Source organism: Petromyzon marinus, chromosome 75 (genome assembly GCF_048934315.1).
Source record: "Petromyzon marinus isolate PM22_M1 ecotype Great Lakes invasive population chromosome 75, UKy_Petmar_22M1.pri1.0, whole genome shotgun sequence".
NCBI lineage: Eukaryota > Metazoa > Chordata > Hyperoartia > Petromyzontiformes > Petromyzontidae > Petromyzon > Petromyzon marinus.
The window spans coordinates 2,698,820-2,716,065 of record NC_133741.1 but is presented as its reverse complement, the minus strand read 5'-3'; the positions used below and the strand labels follow the sequence as shown (position 1 = coordinate 2,716,065).

Sequence of the window (17,246 nt, the reverse complement as noted above, 5' to 3'; positions counted from 1 at the left end):
TAACAGAAGCGTTCAATCTGCTCTCTCTTAAGAGACACTTTGGCTTGTGTTGTCTTGTTTTCGAGTGACGTTGACCTTAGCTCAGTGCCTCAGTGTGACCGGTCATGTATGTTTGTGAAATACCGTACGCATTAGAAATTGCATTTGTATTATGAAACCACACCAAACATTAAATATCACACAGCCTCATTAAACCCCTTTTGTTTCAACAAATCATCCATGCGATCACATTCCATATTATCAACAGATTTATTGATGAATCATGATTTATTTTTTTTGGAGATTAGGTCACCTAATGATTTGACTAAATCTGTGTCATTATGAACTCTCTCTCTCCACCACCCGACACAGCCACAGAATTGAAGCTCTGCTGTGCCCGGCCCCCATCCTAGTTCTGCACGAGGTTGGTCATGGCCGCCAGCAGAGGTTGGTCATGGCCGCCAGCAGAGGTAGGCTCAGTCCCGTGAGGAGGAGGTGAGGAGCTCCTCTAACGCCACCGTTACCGAAGCTGGCTTTGTTGCACAGCTCTCCCTTGCAGCAGGAGCTCCTGTAGAAGTCAGAGGACACCTCGTAGCACGTATTGAGGCAGCCCAGGTTGACGTAAACACTATCAACTAAGGAAGGGGGTTGAGGGAGGAAGGATTAAGACAATGGTGGGGAGGCAATGATGTATTAATCATAGCAGCAGTAAGTGGCACCGTTAAACTTATGACATTGAGTTATGTAATTTGTTTAGTCTAGATTTTGGACAGGGTATTGGCATAGTGGTCTCACAGGAAGGACGTCCTGGGTTTGATTTCCCAGGACGTCCAGACATTTATCAAACGTGGCAATGCTGGCATATTACACGCCGAGTACCTAATTGAGATTATACAGCGCCATCGCCCCCTGCTGTAATACACGCGGCACGACCCTCCTGAATAAGAGTCTTTGAGACTCAAGAGAGACCTTTCTGGGTACACAAGTCAAAAAAAAATTAAAATAATAAAGATAGCCTCTACAGTCTACAGCATAATGGCAAAATACTTTAAAAAAATCAAATCTTAGCCACTGGTGTGGAGAAATAATCGAACCATTGAGGGATATAATAGTTGCATCACTGACGTGTTAACTTTTTTTAAGTGCCTCCTTTACCCAGGGACTTTCTAAGCGCTTTACACACCATACACAACTTCATCACACGTCATCGTAAATACCTAAAAGAGCAAACACCATTGGCAGCTGTTCCTCTGTGGCACAAGGTTACTCAGTACCTAGCCCGTGATCAGCCATTTGGGGGGGGGCGATGGTTGCTGCTGTGCGTAATTTCCCATTGAGTAATTTGCAGTGTAATTTATCAAATAAGGGTAAATGTTGACTGTGACACTGGCACACAATGGTATATTCATTTTGAATAGCATCAGAGCAAAATTTTAACATCCACTGTAAAACAGACGGCGCAAAATTTACATCACAATATTAAACGGTGCGGCCTGGCAGAAGTGAATCGTGGACCTTTGAGAGAAGATGTAAACAGTGCGCTACCGGGTTACGTGCACGGCTCTTTCTCCATAGACCTTACCACTTTGCTGCACAACCTTGAAGCAGTACGGATCGTTGTAGTTGCAATAGGACTCGATCGGTGTCTGGCAAAGATTATCGTGGATTGCACACGTGTAGCACTTGAGTGACGGGGCCTCTTTGTTGCAGCCGTTCACTGAGCAGCAGGCAGTGGTTATTCCTTCTTCTCTTCCTGCTCCGCCTCCCCCTCCGTAACAGTCAGTGCGGCAGCCTCTCCCTAACACCACGCCTGAATGCAGTCACGGGAATGCATTACGCATACTTGGTGGATTGTGTAGAAATCATCGTTAATCAACGTCTAGCCATTTCGGCTTCATTATTATGCATATTAATCCAGGAGAGCCTCACCATGTTTTGTGATTGTTGTTCAGGAGGATCCTGCCAAGTTTTCGTGTTTAAGGGGGAAACGTATTATGTGTATATGTCAGTTGAGCAATTTGCAGTGTCATCATCATCACGATCTATGGGAAGATAGTCCGTCGGTGTCCACTGTACATTTCGTAATTTATTTTAACTTTCTGTTTTATGCGAATATGTTCAAGTAGTGTGCATCTTCCTGGCAGCATTCTCTTATGTCGTCAAGCCATTGTGGTGTAATTGTTCCAATTTGGCAAATTTGGACCATGACACCAATACAACACGGCCAACTGTCCTTGCTAACGACGTCACAGATTCTTTAACGTACACTGTGAGTGAAGCATATGGTGCTTTTTTCGGTAACGCACACCGCAGTATTAACCAAGGTAGCCTGCAGGGTCGGAACCGTGAACTTCTGCAACAGCCAGTGAACGCTTGGCAATTTCAGCACTAATTTTGATTCCAAAGTAATATTTCGAGAATAGACTACATCATGATCTGACCAAATGTATGCAATTACGAACCCTCTACCACCCGACACAAACGAACAAATTAGTGGCTACGTGTACAAGTGTTTAACGTGGCAATTATCACGGTCACTGTATCGCGTGCTTTGAGATGCGCTTCTGTAGCCGTCTGGAATGCTCTTCCTTCCGATATCAGAAAGCCACTGGGGCTTGCACTTTTAAATCTACATTGAAAACGTATTTCTTTAGAACTGATGTGTTTAGTTTATTGTTCTTCCCCTGCAGCTCCGATTAGCACGTTTGACTACGTGTGGTGCAAAATAAGGAAAATATCAACATATATTATGTATTTTTTTAGCTCACCAGTAAGTTGAAGAAGAATCCACACAACCAAATATAACGTTTCACTTCAGACTACACGAAACATCGTCAGGACAAAGATCTCTAAACTGAAAAGCATAGAAGGCAGAGTCACTGTGTCACACTTGCTTTAAGTAGGTTATGTGTTAAGTTAAAATCACCATCGTTGCTTGGATGATGGTTCATTCCTGATTCAGCCTTCTCTGGTTAAGCGCTGTGCATTTACACCTTGGTTGGAGGGCGTAGTAATTCAGACACAGACTCTACTCCTTCCCTACAGAACTGCCCTGGCTATTGGTTGGCTACACTAATTCCGCACTCAAAATTGAGCCAAGAAAACTTCTACTCAAAGTTTCGACGATTGTTTTTTTGTTAGCAGAAGTTCCAGCACACGGCACTGTTCCACAACAGTGTGAAACCAACCACAAAGTTCCATGCATTAGGATAGACACCGATCCAGAATTTTGCGCAATTAAATAATGTATTACAGCGATTCCCTTGCCAACCGTGAATTTACCAAACGCGAGATTTGAGTATGCGCGGATCTACTTCTGTATACATGTGTAGTGAGCGACTCCCGAGACAAGTCGAGTAGAAGGTTTCTTACTTATTAAGAGCACACTGGGCGATACATTGTTTAACGCAGCTACACATAGGCGATCCTAACACGTATATCCCCATCTCTGGCTTCGCTACGCAAGCTGTCCGACTAGCGCAGCGATGGCGACAGAGAGGGTCTTGCAGATGATCAGCCACGTGGTCAGAGACGAAGATATGACGACGAGCAGCAACGCAGCCAGGACCCAGGACCCGCAACATCACCGAACCTCTGGTTCGGTCCTCCTCATATCTGCCCCGGCGCGGCCAAGCTCCACTTCTGGCCACGCCTCCTTTCCAGAACCCTCGAGCCGGTTCCCGGAGATTCTCGACTGACGCCGCCTTTGACCTTTACCCCAGATACGCCCGCCCCCCCCCCCTCCCTAATAAGGCATTACGTAATGCACCCATAACCGCAATTACCACTCCAGGCCGACAGGTGTCACCCTGTCATTACACGTATATGGGACTGTGAAGAGAAATTGTTAAAAGTGTACATGTTGAGATAATTTTAAGACATCTCCCACAGTTGGGGTGGAGGGCACTGTCCAATTAGCGGCGGAGCCGAGAGGGTATAGATGGTACTTCAAAACAATGTTAACTTCTGAGAATTTGCAACAATACCATGAGAAATGTGGCTCTGGAGACCGCCGGGAGAAGATTCCGGCACGTGTTGACAATGATGGCGAACAAGTGGAGACGCTTTGACTTTTTGAAGCTATTAACATACATTTGTTATCACGTTATTTTTCCAATAAAAACGATAGTCCCATAGAAGTAAAAAAAAACAATTTGAAGCACCCTGTATAAGCAGAGCGCGCAGTCGGGACACTTGCCCGGGGACCAACAAGCTACAAGGTGGACACCATCGTGGCTGACATGAAGCTAGTTGTAATTACTGGCGAAAAGTCGTACTCAGATTGTAATTGTCGTGGCTTTGCTCTCCAACACACCGGTGTGCTGTACTAGTGTAGTGTTGTAAGGACGAGCAGACTTCTTTAGGAGGCACACTCTGTTTATTGTATTATTTCCTTATACAACGCTTAACACACACAGAGGGATATTCGGTCCCCTCACCCGATACCCTAGGGAGGTACAGCCTCCGGACCTGGCGGGACTCACACGTCTACCGCTAACCTCCTTGATACCTAAGGAGGTACAGCCTACGGACCTGGCGGGACTCACACATCTACCGCTAACCTCCTTGATACCTAAGGAGGTACAACCTCCGGACTTGGCGGGACTCACACGTCTACCGCTATCCTAGTCCTCCGGCTAGGACCTAGGGGAGGCTATCTGACCCACCGCTGGCCCGGTGGGTCCTGACAACTGAGTATGCCGAGCCTTAGCCCTTAGAAGGGCTGAAAGGCTGGTCCAGGGTCCTAGCTAGGCTTCAGCCCAGTCTTCTATCTTCGTGCAGGGAGAGAACTCCCCGAGGTCCGTTGGGTCACCCATCTTATACCCCTTCGTGGCCAGGTAGAACCAATCATACATTCCCACGTGGAACCGTCTGATTGGTTCGCACCAAACCCTGGCCACGATCCGTTTCACCTCGACTGACCCCAACCGTTGTACCCAGGGGTAATGCTGCACTGCCCTGGTGGCAATGCAGGTTACGCAACAGCGCGTAGTTAACACCTCTACATCAGTAACGAATTGGCAAGTTCTGTTTACATGACAAACCTCACTAATTGGCTGTGTTCGGTGGTGGCGGGCCTAACAACACATTTATATATTTACGAGATCCAACCCAAAAAAACCCTTTCTCATGGAGGAAATAAAGACTTCAACCATTTTGTAATGGACATCTCCAGGGAGATTCTTTACACCTATTTACCAACCACGAGCATCTCGGTTCCAGTGATACGGCAAGTCATCGCGAATTCGCCGAGTCGTGTTATTTACGTAGTTTATTGTAAAATAATTCGGTCACAGTCCCTGTGATCATTGTTACTTTGCAATTATGGCTTTATTTTTTTATTTCGAAAAAGTTGTTTGGTTTGGACATGTTTGTTTTGTTGTAGTACGGAGTTCGGCTGATGGCCTTAATCTAAATTTTTGTGGTTGTTGTTTGATTGCATCCCACTGGGATTTTTTTGCACACAGCGTTGGTGTACGGTGCTTTTTTCAGGAATATTTTGCTGTTTTTTCATGGATTTTCTGTTTGCATAGTCACACAAAGTCACTTTAAGATGTTTTTCTTGTTCGTGTTTTTTTGTTTGTTGTGGTTGCACCTGATTCAAGAGCCGAATGGCTCATAGGGCTATACAAAAAAAATCAACTGAAACTGATATCAAAATTGGGCTTCCGTCGCATTGTCTCGCAGACTTCTGCGAGACGCGAGGCAACCACTTGGGGTCTGCAGGCTACCCAACAGAGCCTCTCGCTTCACGTTGCTTTACCTCCGCCCCTGATCGGTCACTAGATCTGTGCTCCGTCTCACGAAATAATTGGCACGTTATTCGCGGGTGTGAGCAACGGTCTCAAGGAAATCACGTGACGTGTGTTATTACATCATTTTATTACAGCACGACGTCATTGTAATTTCGTGACGGCATTGTTACAAATGTCGCGGGGCCGTGGTGCTGCTTAGCTTAATCAGCTTCCCGTTTGTATTGTTGTACATTCGCATACCTGTCAACAACTAATTATATATATTTTTTTTATTTAAAGCTTTCGTGACTGCAGTGATTCATATTATTGGTTCTTTCGGTAAAGTCACGTTGAAGGGAAACAATAAAGTAATAAAATATATATAAAAATAAAATTCTCACGACGTTTCTAATTAACTAATGATATTATCAGTGCCTCCCTTATTATAGACCAGTTCAGATATAATTGGTCACCCCGTGCCCTTTAAATCTCAACGTTCATCCAACAAAATCCCATCACAAGGGAGAAACACAAAGACAAATTATGTTACTTTAACAAAAACTGTTTTATCACGCGCCTGCCTGTGATCTTGCATGCATGATGCTGCTTGCTTGATATGTGGATGCACACACTCATGTTGTAAATTCACAGCAATAAACGGGGATCGCTACTCTCCAGAGTAAAAACGACTTTGTTTTATTTGGCCGTATGATTTTTGCGCCCGTATTGAAACGGCTGTATGCCATATGGACCTGAAAACGAATTTTCCCTGTACAAGAATACGGGGTGTCTCGTATGGGTTGACAGTTATACATACTGTACAGTGCACATTAATTTTGCCCTTTAATCGTAGACCCGAAGCGAGTGGTGAAGGTGAGAGTGTCTTGCATCTGTGGCCCGGAGGAAGAAGGTGGCCTGAGCTCCTACTCCTTCTAACCAGCCCTTTCCCCATCATTTCATTGCCATCGGCACCATCGTCGTGACTACTCAAGGCATTTAAAAGTTAACGTAATGTTTATTTATCATGTTATTGTGTAATGTACTCTATTTTATTAGGAACTACGACTGCAGTTCACCTAACCCCCTATTTCCTATAGGCCCCTGTACTTTACCAACCGTGGATTTTCGAACCCCGAGGGTTTTCGGGAACCGAACCCTCGCGGATGGCAAGGGGTTACAGTATTATCATTAATATCACGGCATGTAAAATTCCGTAGTACTGGTCCGTGCACTAGTTCGCATGTTTTGGCCAATACCAGTTACAGACCCACACAGGTGCCAATCGGGAATCAAAACTAGGCTCTTCTTGCTTTGAGAAAAGTGTTACCGTGGCACGATGCATTCACCCTTAGTCGAGATTCTGGAATACATCGGTATATGAGCAGATTGAGCTTGGTAAGACAGACCCTTGTTTTATTGCTTCTTTCACGTGTAATGTACTTACTTTTATTTGTGATCGTCATGTAGCACGCGTTCAACCCAGTGCCGCAGTCAATAGGATCTGTTGGTTGTTTGCACGCCTGAACACTGGCACACTTGTGGCACTGCAAGGCATGGCCTAAAGAAAACAAATATCGTTACATTCACCACGAGCTCTTATTATTACAAGTGACCTTTTTTTTTTCCAAAGCAGTATTTTATTAAAGATTGAAATGCACATCACAATTTACGGGCACAATCGGAGAAAGATGCAAATTCCAAAAACATTAATTCAAATTGGGTCAGTTTTAAAAGTAAGATAAAAATAGAGGTTGTGTGTGTACGTGTGGTTGGTATTTGTGTGATAATGGAAGCATGACCATTGTAAATTATATGAATAAAATTGAGCAAATTTATGAAAGAAAAATAGCATAACCCTTTATAAAACATTGTACCCATTTATCCACTTATTAAATAAGCCGGGGAAAGGTGTGTGGGGGGGGGGGGTTAGACGGGGAGGTTCCAGCAATCTTGACAAAAATATCCTTCTTCCCTCTTAGTTTAGCACTCAGATGTGCTAAGGTGGCCTGCTTTTCCAACAAATGGGTCCATGACTGTAACCTGTTGGACAAAGGAATGAACGCTTTCTTGGCTGTTGCGTTAAACTTGATATACACAATTTACGTATTTGAGTAGGACGGGGGGTTAGTCCTATTAAAAACATAGCAGGGTTGATTACCAGTGTGTGGATGCAATGTCACATGATCATTTGGTAGAAGCAGTGAATGTCCAAACAATAAGCGGACACGTGTTTGTATGCCTGCAGTGCATCCAGAGGACATCTCGGACAGTTAGCCGTTGCAGATACGTTTAATTTAGTCAGTGAACTGTTAAATCATATCCGTGAAGAAATTTGTACCTCGTCTCTCTCAACATGGCTGTATGAAGAGTTTTGAGAGGATTTTTCCACATCTTTTCTGTCCCTTCCTCTTCTGGAGAATGCTTTAAGAAGGAGAACCAGATATGTTCTGTCTTCTTCTGAGGGGTAACGGTTAATGCTAACAGATGTTGATAAAAATCAGATAATATGTTATGTAAAGGTGGACAGAGTTGCCACTTAATAATAATGTTAGGATGAGGGGAGATAGAAGGCACTTTTTAGTTACGATGGCTCTAAGCTAAGAAAATCTCATCAATTAGGAGGTAGGGAGCCAAAATATGAGTTTTAATTTGCATAAGGTAAGCAGGAATCTTTTGTGGCCAAGCGGATCCATAATGATGTAAATAATTTTTCCTGCCAATCTGGCCAGGAAAGTGGTTTGACTTTAAGCCAAATGCCTCTTTGAATATCGCCTCCGTCTTCCAACCTGAACAACAGCCAAGCGAGACGAACACATTAAATGTCAACTTCTATGGAACACCACCCCTAGTACCTAGGAGTTACTCTTGACCCGACGCTTACAGACCGCCACCACCTCGAAAAGCCAAAAGGAAAACAAAAACACGAGTGAACATTCAGAAACTTGATTCAAGCTCTCGTCCACTCCACCGCAGAGCAATACTTAACTAAAAGAAGTTTTTATTTATTTATTTTACCAGATAAGGCCCACTGAGCTATATAGTTATTTTTCAGAAGCAACTTAGCCACAAATGGTAGGTCAACGAAGTGGCTTATCTCGTGCAAATTTATAGCAACCAATATTCTAAATGCATGTTTGTAAATGTGGAGGGAAAAACCGTAGGACCCAGAGAAAAATACACACGACCACTTGGAGATAGAGACATGCAAACTCCAAATATACTACAGACGCCAGGGTCTGGGATCCAACCCACGAACTTCTGTATACCAGGCGAGGTAGTTGACATCTAGCAATCGTGGCGCACTCCAGTGTGGAGCACCAGCTAACACATAAACCTGGTCGATACCGAAATTAACGCCACGTGGCATCCTGCACCTACTCCACTCCCGTGGCTTCCTGTGCTGGCGAACTTTTGCACCAGATAACATCCGATGGGACGCCACGATGGCCCGGAAGTTCCGCAATATTATGTACAAATTCAACAAGACATAAAATAACCCACACGCCATAGGTTTAAACGCAGGAATACTTTTCAAGTGCCTCTGCTCTAGCAGATTAAAAATAAAAACATTGGCACTCACTGGATGGAGTCGTGCGTGGCTATGGGTGTGGCAATAAACACGAACCTTATTGAGGACCCAACTGTGGAAGCACCGGGCTTCTCTCTCCCACGCAACAACCTTGAACCTCGCTAAACCATGCTCGAAAGCAACATGGGATATGCTTTGGCACCTTAACACAAATTAAAATGATCGTCCAGCTGCCAACTGTCGTGAAGTCCAAACCATCAAACAAATCGCCAACGAAAGCACCATCCATGCACATCCTGGGGGTACCGCTGCAGTCCACACAGCATCTACTTCCTCCTTAGATCGGTTGAAAAAACTCAGCATTCAACTGTAACATGTTTCAAAACAGTAGCTTTTTCCCCTTAAACCCATATACGAAAAAGATAGTGGTTTATTATCTATCAGAAGAGATGGAGTGCCCCATAATGGGGATGATAGACACAGCCTTGGTAAAGGTGGGCATACTCACATTTGCCCGGCCAAATGTTGGTGATTTGAAAAACATGCTCATTGCCAGTGGCGATTTATGGATTCAAAATACAGTACGCTGATTATTGCACCACTAGCGGCAGCATTAGATCATCAAAATGTAACGTTCAGGGTGCCATTTATCCATATGGCTATGGGAAAAGTGGTGTTGAATTTTTCTATGTTCACACCCTCTCAATTTGTCACGTAATTTGTAAAAGTCATCTGGCGAAAATCTCATTCTAATCTCTTCATATTTACAAGTCCTCAGGACCCCTTCTCGTCTTCTCTGCGTCTATGCCTTTACTATTGTAAGGGTTGCGTGGAGACACGCTGAGGTTATGTTGGGGGACACGAGACCACACCCAATGTGATGTACGGATCACTCGAGGAACGCGGGACCATAGGCAAGAGAAATAAACAGTGGCGGTAACGAATCCGCGAAAAATTAAATAGGGGATTGGAGGAACCCTGAAAAGGGAAATTCGGTGGAATAGAAGAAGAAGAATGGGGTTTGGGGGTGAGAGAAACTTCTTGGCCGTCCGTGAGAGTTTGCGGAGAGAAGGCTTACTATAGGAGTGCATGGTGTCGTGGTTTATGTGGATGTGAATGCGAGAGTAAAAGCTTTGCCAGAGGCCTTCCGTCGTTTTGGCTCCCTCTCATTACGACTTTCAACTAACCTCCTCACTCACCTCACCCACCTATTCACCTCCTCTTCTTATCTGCGTCTATGCTGATACTCTGACTCTTATGTCCATTGACTGTGATCCACGACTCAACTGCATCGAGCAGCCGGTAAATACTTGTATTACCTCTAAAGTCATGGTGGCTTCAGCTTAACACAGGGGTCGGGAACCTTTTTGACTAAGAGAGCCATGAAAGCAAAAAATTTGGAAATTTATTTCAGTGAGAGCCATATAATATATTTTAAAAGTGAATTCAACTAAATGTCAGTATAATAAGCCTCTGAATGTATTCTTTTAAATAATGTTGTTATAACACTCACCATTAATGCGACTTCTGGTGCTGCATGGATTTGCTGATGTCTTTGTAGTCGGGTTGGTACTTGGTGAGGTTAAGCTTCATGCAAGCGTTGAGGCTTTCATCCGTTAAACGTGATCGTAGGTTGGACTTGATGTTTTTAAGATGTGAGAATGACTGCTCACATGCATACGTAGATCCAAACATGGTCAATACAGCAATACTCACACGCTGCAGTGTGTGGTATGTGACAGGAAGCGCGTTCCAAGTTTTGAGAATCAGCTGGTCTTCGGGTTGGAGTTTTTTTCATTTCTGTCCACATGTGCTTGCTCGCCAACTCCGCTTTCTGTCGTGTGATTCTTTCCAAATCTTCATTCAGTGACTTGAACTTATTCACCCACATGTCTGAGGCCTTCAGGTCAGCCACTTCTGCTTCAAAATCTCTGACGGAGACACCAGGGATGTAATTCAGGTCGGCTGTGTTCAGTGAACACTCGTTTGGATGGGTGATGAACTTAAAAAGACGAGTGTGCTCACGAAATTCTCCAAAGCGTGCTTTGAAGGACTGTAGGAGACTGGATGTGCAGCCAGCTAGCTGGTGGAGATCAAGGTTTTGAATGGGCTCACTTGCTGTGCATGCATCTTTAAATTGGCTCAGTTTTTCAAAATGTAGTAAACGACCTGTTTCAAGATCCGTGATGAAAAGCTCCAGCTTGTTTTCAAAAGCAAATACAGCTTGTTGAAGGGATAACACTGTATTTCCAATGCCTTGCATTTTCACGTTGAGCTGGTTCAGATGTTCAGTCAGATCTACGAGATAGTAAAACTTGAGGAGCCACTCGGTGTCAGCTAGCTCAGGATGCCCGACGCCTTTCATTTCAAGGAAAGTCCGGATTTCGTTCAGGCAAGCCGCAAAACGGCTAAGCACCTTCCCTCTTGACAACCAACGCACATTGCTGTGCAAAAGCAGACCAGGATAGTTATTTACAACTTCATCCAGCAGTGTTTTAAACTGGCGATAATTTAAGGCTCGGGCAACAATAAAGTTGATCACACGAATGACCAGCGACATCACTTCGCCAAACTGCCTGTCACACATCTGAGCACAAAGTGCCTCCTGGTGTATAATGCAATGGAAACTTAGGATGGGTCTATTTTCATGTTCACGGAGAAGCGCCACAAATGCTTTGTTTTTCCCCACCATACACGGAGCACCATCAGTACACACTGAGAGAAGTTTATCCATAGGTAGACTTTTTTCTTGAGCAAACTCCATGAAAGACTTGAATAAATCCTCACCTCTTGTGGACCCTTTTAATGGCAGAACAGCAAGACTTTCTTCGCGCAGTGTGTCACCAACAGCATATCTTGCAATCACGCTGAACTGCGACAAATGGCTCACGTCTGTTGACTCATCCAAAGCCAGAGAAAAGAACGGCGCTGCATTTATGTCCTTCACTTGCGTTTCCTCCACTTTGTTTGCCATCACGATGGTACGATCATGAACAGTTCTTGCCGACAGAGGCATGTCTTGTATCCGTTTGATTATCTTGTCTTTGTTCGGAAGATCATCAAAAAGTTCATTGGCTACATCCAGCATGAACGTTTTAGCATACTCGCCATCTGTGAATGGTTTTCCGTTCCTCACTATTGCTAAAGAACCAGCAAAGCTAGCCGAATTATAGTCACCTTGCCGGGTCCATACGCGGAGTTGCTGCTGGCTAGCTTGCACCCTGCTCAGAAGCTCTTGGCACGCTTTCTTTCTGCTGTCTCCCTCAGGGTATTTTGATGCAAAGGTAGCGTGGCGCGTGTCGAAGTGCCGCTTTACATTCGACCGTTTCAACGATGTAATTTTGTCATTGCAAATTAGACACACCGCAGAACCCGCTCTCTCCACAAAGGCGAATTCTTCGGTCCATTCGTCCTGAAATGTACGATACTCGTCGTCTTTTTTTCTTTTCGCCATCTTCTTCGTCGAAGGGTTAGCTTTGAGCTAATGACCGAGCAGACGCAGTCTCAGACTGATTCAAAAGGGGGCGTTTACCTGTTTTACCCAGCAACGGCAAACGTAGGCCAGTATCATCCAATTAAAATAATGGACAATTGCTCCTGCAGCCCTGAACAGGACATGCGCAGTGAAAAATCGATGGATGGATTAAAACAAGTGAGAATATTTTGTTTTATCTGCGAGCCATATGCAATCATCAAAAGAGCCACATCTGGCTCGCGAGCCATAGGTTCCCGACCCCTGGCTTAACAGGTAAACGATTACAAGCAGGAATGACCTGCACCCTCATTATTGATTATTACGTGATGTTGATTTTGTATGTTAAACAGCATCTGTTAAATACAATAGCTGGAATATGAATATCTTCTCAAAATAAAACTGTTTTCAGTCAATTTGAATTCCCGCGTTGGAGTTGTGGACAACAGTTCAGTAAACAAAATGTGTACACAGCTTGAGAGGTTTAGTTTTCACCGTTGCGGGGCACAGCATTTTCTAAACAAGTCACCTATGTAACTGAGCTGAAATCCGCAAAAAAAACGGAGGAACCCGAGAAAAAGCCACACGACCACGGAGAGAACATGAAAATTCTGCATATACAGCAGTCTCCAGGGATGAGATCGAACCCATGTCCTCCTGTATACCAGGCTAGGAAGTTAACGTCTCGCCACCGCCGTGCCAAACTTGGAGATGCCGATGGGGTAGTGTTCTCTGAGTAAATTGTTATTTAAAGCATCTACCACGGCAATATTGATCATCATCCAACTTGCAACAACAAAAATGGCATAATTTCATAGCACTAGATAAGATCTTGGTGGTGAGATGTTATTTCCCACGCCTGGTATGCAGGATGTCGTGTGTTCAATCCCGACCTGAGGCTTGTATATTTGGAATTTGAATGCTCTCTCCGGGTCTCTCCACATTTAGAAACACGCGTTTAGATGATATTGTTGCAATAAATTACCACATGATAAGCCACTACTTTGAGACATAATTTGTGGCCAGGTCGCTTCTGAAAAAGAGCTAATAACTCAGTGGTCCTAAAAAGGTAAAATACAATATTTTGGTTAGTTTATTTCCAGAATCCAAGCACAGACAATGAAGTTGAGATGCGTGGACCACTTCAAATCACAGGAAGAAAGGTGAATAAGTTCCAGAGCGTCCAGTCTCTCCAGCAAACATTCAACCAGCTTATGTCACAAAGAAGAATCCAAATCCACCTGGATCCCAAACCTCAATTTTGTCTATGCAATGTACTAGGTTACGAAGATCATATCATATGAATGGCTTGAGAAAGTGCACACCACTGAGAATGTGGATGATGCTCTAAGTATATCGTGGTCAGCTCACCATGCATATTAAAATATATGCCAGAAATGTTAATTCAGCATCGTATCAATATTGCCTTTCTTCCGAAATAAGGCACGTCCTCTTGTCACCATAAAGCACGTTTTTATCCAGTGGCATTGGGCTCAGTGCTATGGTGATGACAAGTTTGTCCTCTTGTGTGGAAGATTACATATGGAGATGGCTGCGCTGCAGTCAATTGGAACTCTGGTTCAAGACAGTGTATGGACAAGTGTCCTTTTTGAGACAGTAGTAGCCTCATCTGGTACTGAAGATTCTTCCTGTCAGCTTCAAGCATCACAGGAACACGCCAATCTCATCAAATAACAAGATGCAGTCTCCCGTGGTGCTGGCCATTCACCCCCACATGTGCCGTGCCGACCTTCATAGGTGCTTGCTAACAACACTTGCCTCCACAGTCTGTTAAAGGCTATTTGCAATATATTTGTCCGTGTATATGTGTGATTTTCTATGTGTCCGTTTCTCTCTATGAAATAAATACACATCACACTCACCTTTAGTCACAAAGGATGCCACCAGACAGGTGAGGATGAGCAGGTGAACTGCGACCTCCATTACAGAGATGGAGAGAGGTAATGATGTGAAGGAGAAGGGAGAAGATGAGTGAGGAAAATCGACGAGGAGGGGAGATGTAGACCAGAGTCTCAGAAAATCCGTTGGTGTCTGTAAATCTAGGGAGACCATATATATAGTGTATCCTAGAACAAAGGTCTGCTTGGTGTTGGGATTAATTAAACCCCTCGGTGTGACCTGATATCAGTGCTTATCTACTCGACCTTTACCACTTACAGTGAGGTATGTGGCCGTAACTTTAGTTTTGCAAAACATATTTTCAAGGTTGGTTTTCGTTCAGACTGTACAGGAAATGTCAGAGGTATCAGTAATGTATTATTGCATGTGACCAATTTATCGAGCTCCTGGCGAGTTTGGTGGTAGCACCTGCCGGAGTGGACATTTTTGCTGCCTTTGGCATTTTTGCTGCATTGATCACCATGTCCGCCTGTCGACATATTTGAACTGAGTGGTGGTGAAACCGAATGTGACTGATGGCTATGCCGATATTAGAAAAACGAGGCGAATCAGGAATTGAGTGGGACATAACACAATGATTATTAGCGAGAGTGTCAGAGGCGACAGACTGAGGACCAGATGCAGCATGTTTGAAGGGTTTCTGAGTGCATGGTTGGTCATTGCAAATATCCGACTTGGCAACCAGCGTCACAGTCCTGCCATGGCCCGACTCATGGTGATGGCGTGGAGGAGGCCGCGATGGCGTGGAGGAGGCAGCGATGGCGGGGAGGATGCCGTGATACATTCACTCATCTTACACTGACTCACTCACACATCATACACTGGCTCACTCACACATCATACACTACGAGTGTCATGTTGCCAGCTGTGGCTGCAAGTTTGGTCGTACATGTTATGTATATCATTTATTGTTAAATTTTAATCACACGTCCTATGATTACTGTTGTTACATTGTTTTTATAGCTTTATTTTGGTGATTTCAAAAACGTATGGTTAATCCATGTTGGCCTGATAACTTGAATCTAAATTGTCTTATGGTTGTTATTGTTTGACTTGCATCACACTGGGATTTTTGCACACAGCGTTGTAATACGGTGTTTTTTTTTTCTGGAAGATTTGCTGGTTTATCCAGGATGCTTCTGTTGCGCATCGTCGCTTTAAGATGTTTTATGTTGATATTTTGCTTGTTGCGTTGCACCCAACTCGAGAGCCGCATGGCTCACAGGGCTATAACTAATAAATGAAACTTGAAACACAATGGTGCCTGGGCGAGGATGTCAAGGTGCTGACATAAAATCTGAACATTTCCATCTAAGCGTTGGAAAACAGAGTGCAAACCCAGCATGGTGATACGAGGTAGGTAGATGACGGACTCGGCCGGCTACCCAGGGGACCCTACAGGGGCAGCAGGAGGCCTACATGGGCGGTGGGATTCTATTGGGGTTATTGATGGTGTGATGCTAGTGATTATAGTCATTCTAGTGTGTTGGAAGTGATGTTGGTGATACTATTGATGGTAATGATGGTAGATATCCTAGTGATGATAGTGATTTTAAAGATGGTAGAGATGGAGGTGGTCGAGAGGCCAGCAAGTCGGTAGGGGAAACGAATCAACGGCTGGGTGGGCACAGGACCAGGCAACACGCGCATCAGAGAACACACAAACGGTAAACGGAAACAGAAAGGAAAGCAAATATCAATAAATCAAGCTTTTAAAGACCAGAAAATATGAAAGGCAAGATAGATCAAAATAAAAGTTAATTAGATAGATACAAAAAACATAATTGCTGTAAGGTTGGAGCGGCAAAACGTCAGCATTCCCTGCCGATACCATTTGCACTGGGTGTGTGGTTTAGCTATGGGACCAAACTAGAGACATCGGAAAAAAGCTCTCACGGAGCAGAGGAAAATCATACAAACTTCACTCACTCTACAGAACAGGGAGAGATCATACAAACTCCACTTAATCTCACTCGACAGAACAGGAGGAGAACATACAAACGCCATTCACTTTCACTCTACAGAAAAGGGGGATAAAATAAAACTCCACTCACTTAATAGAACAGGGAGAGAACATAAAACTCGACTCAATCTGCAGAACAGAGAAAGAACATACAAACTACACTCACCTCATTCGATAGAACAAGTGGAGAACATACTGTACTAACACACCAGGATGGTTCTCATATTCAACAGCGATTATCATTCATATGGAGTTGAAAAAACGACTACCATATAATGGTGGTTGTCCCCTCGATCGACTCGTCCACCATAGGAATGTGGAATTTTCACCACTGCCTCTGTAGGGTTGTAAACAGGATATAAGCACCAATGTCTCAACTCTATTTTAAGCAGGAAACCACCTTTGACTTCTTCTTTGGTTATTTCGGTAAAGTCACGTAGAATGAGAATAAAGAATAAATTGATAAAATAAAATAAAGCAATAATTTTTTTTAAAGCTTGGCTTTGAATTGGTAGTTTGTGATATGTTCAATAGGAGGGGGTTTAGCACTGTACACTGCAAATGATGATGTACTGTAGTTGATACTGGTAATTATTTAACCTTAATACTCTTTATTCTATAACCATGCCCATGCACCCAGAGTATGAC

General features: G+C 43.9%; 1 long non-coding RNA gene across 2 annotated transcripts; it reads right to left on the bottom strand.

Annotated features, from left to right (window-relative positions):
* Nucleotides 1–230: 230 nt before the first annotated feature.
* Nucleotides 231–16,953, bottom strand: LOC142907133 (uncharacterized). 2 transcript variants are annotated; one of them, XR_012930824.1, is made up of 4 exons: nucleotides 16,765–16,953; nucleotides 7,159–7,272; nucleotides 1,562–1,789; nucleotides 231–614 (listed from the first exon to the last, which is right to left on the bottom strand). It is a non-coding gene; the product is annotated as an uncharacterized LOC142907133 (long non-coding RNA). The 2 variants fall into 2 exon arrangements; XR_012930823.1 differs by lacking the exon at nucleotides 16,765–16,953 and adding an exon at nucleotides 14,599–14,803.
* Between the last annotated feature and the right edge of the window lie 293 nt (nucleotides 16,954–17,246).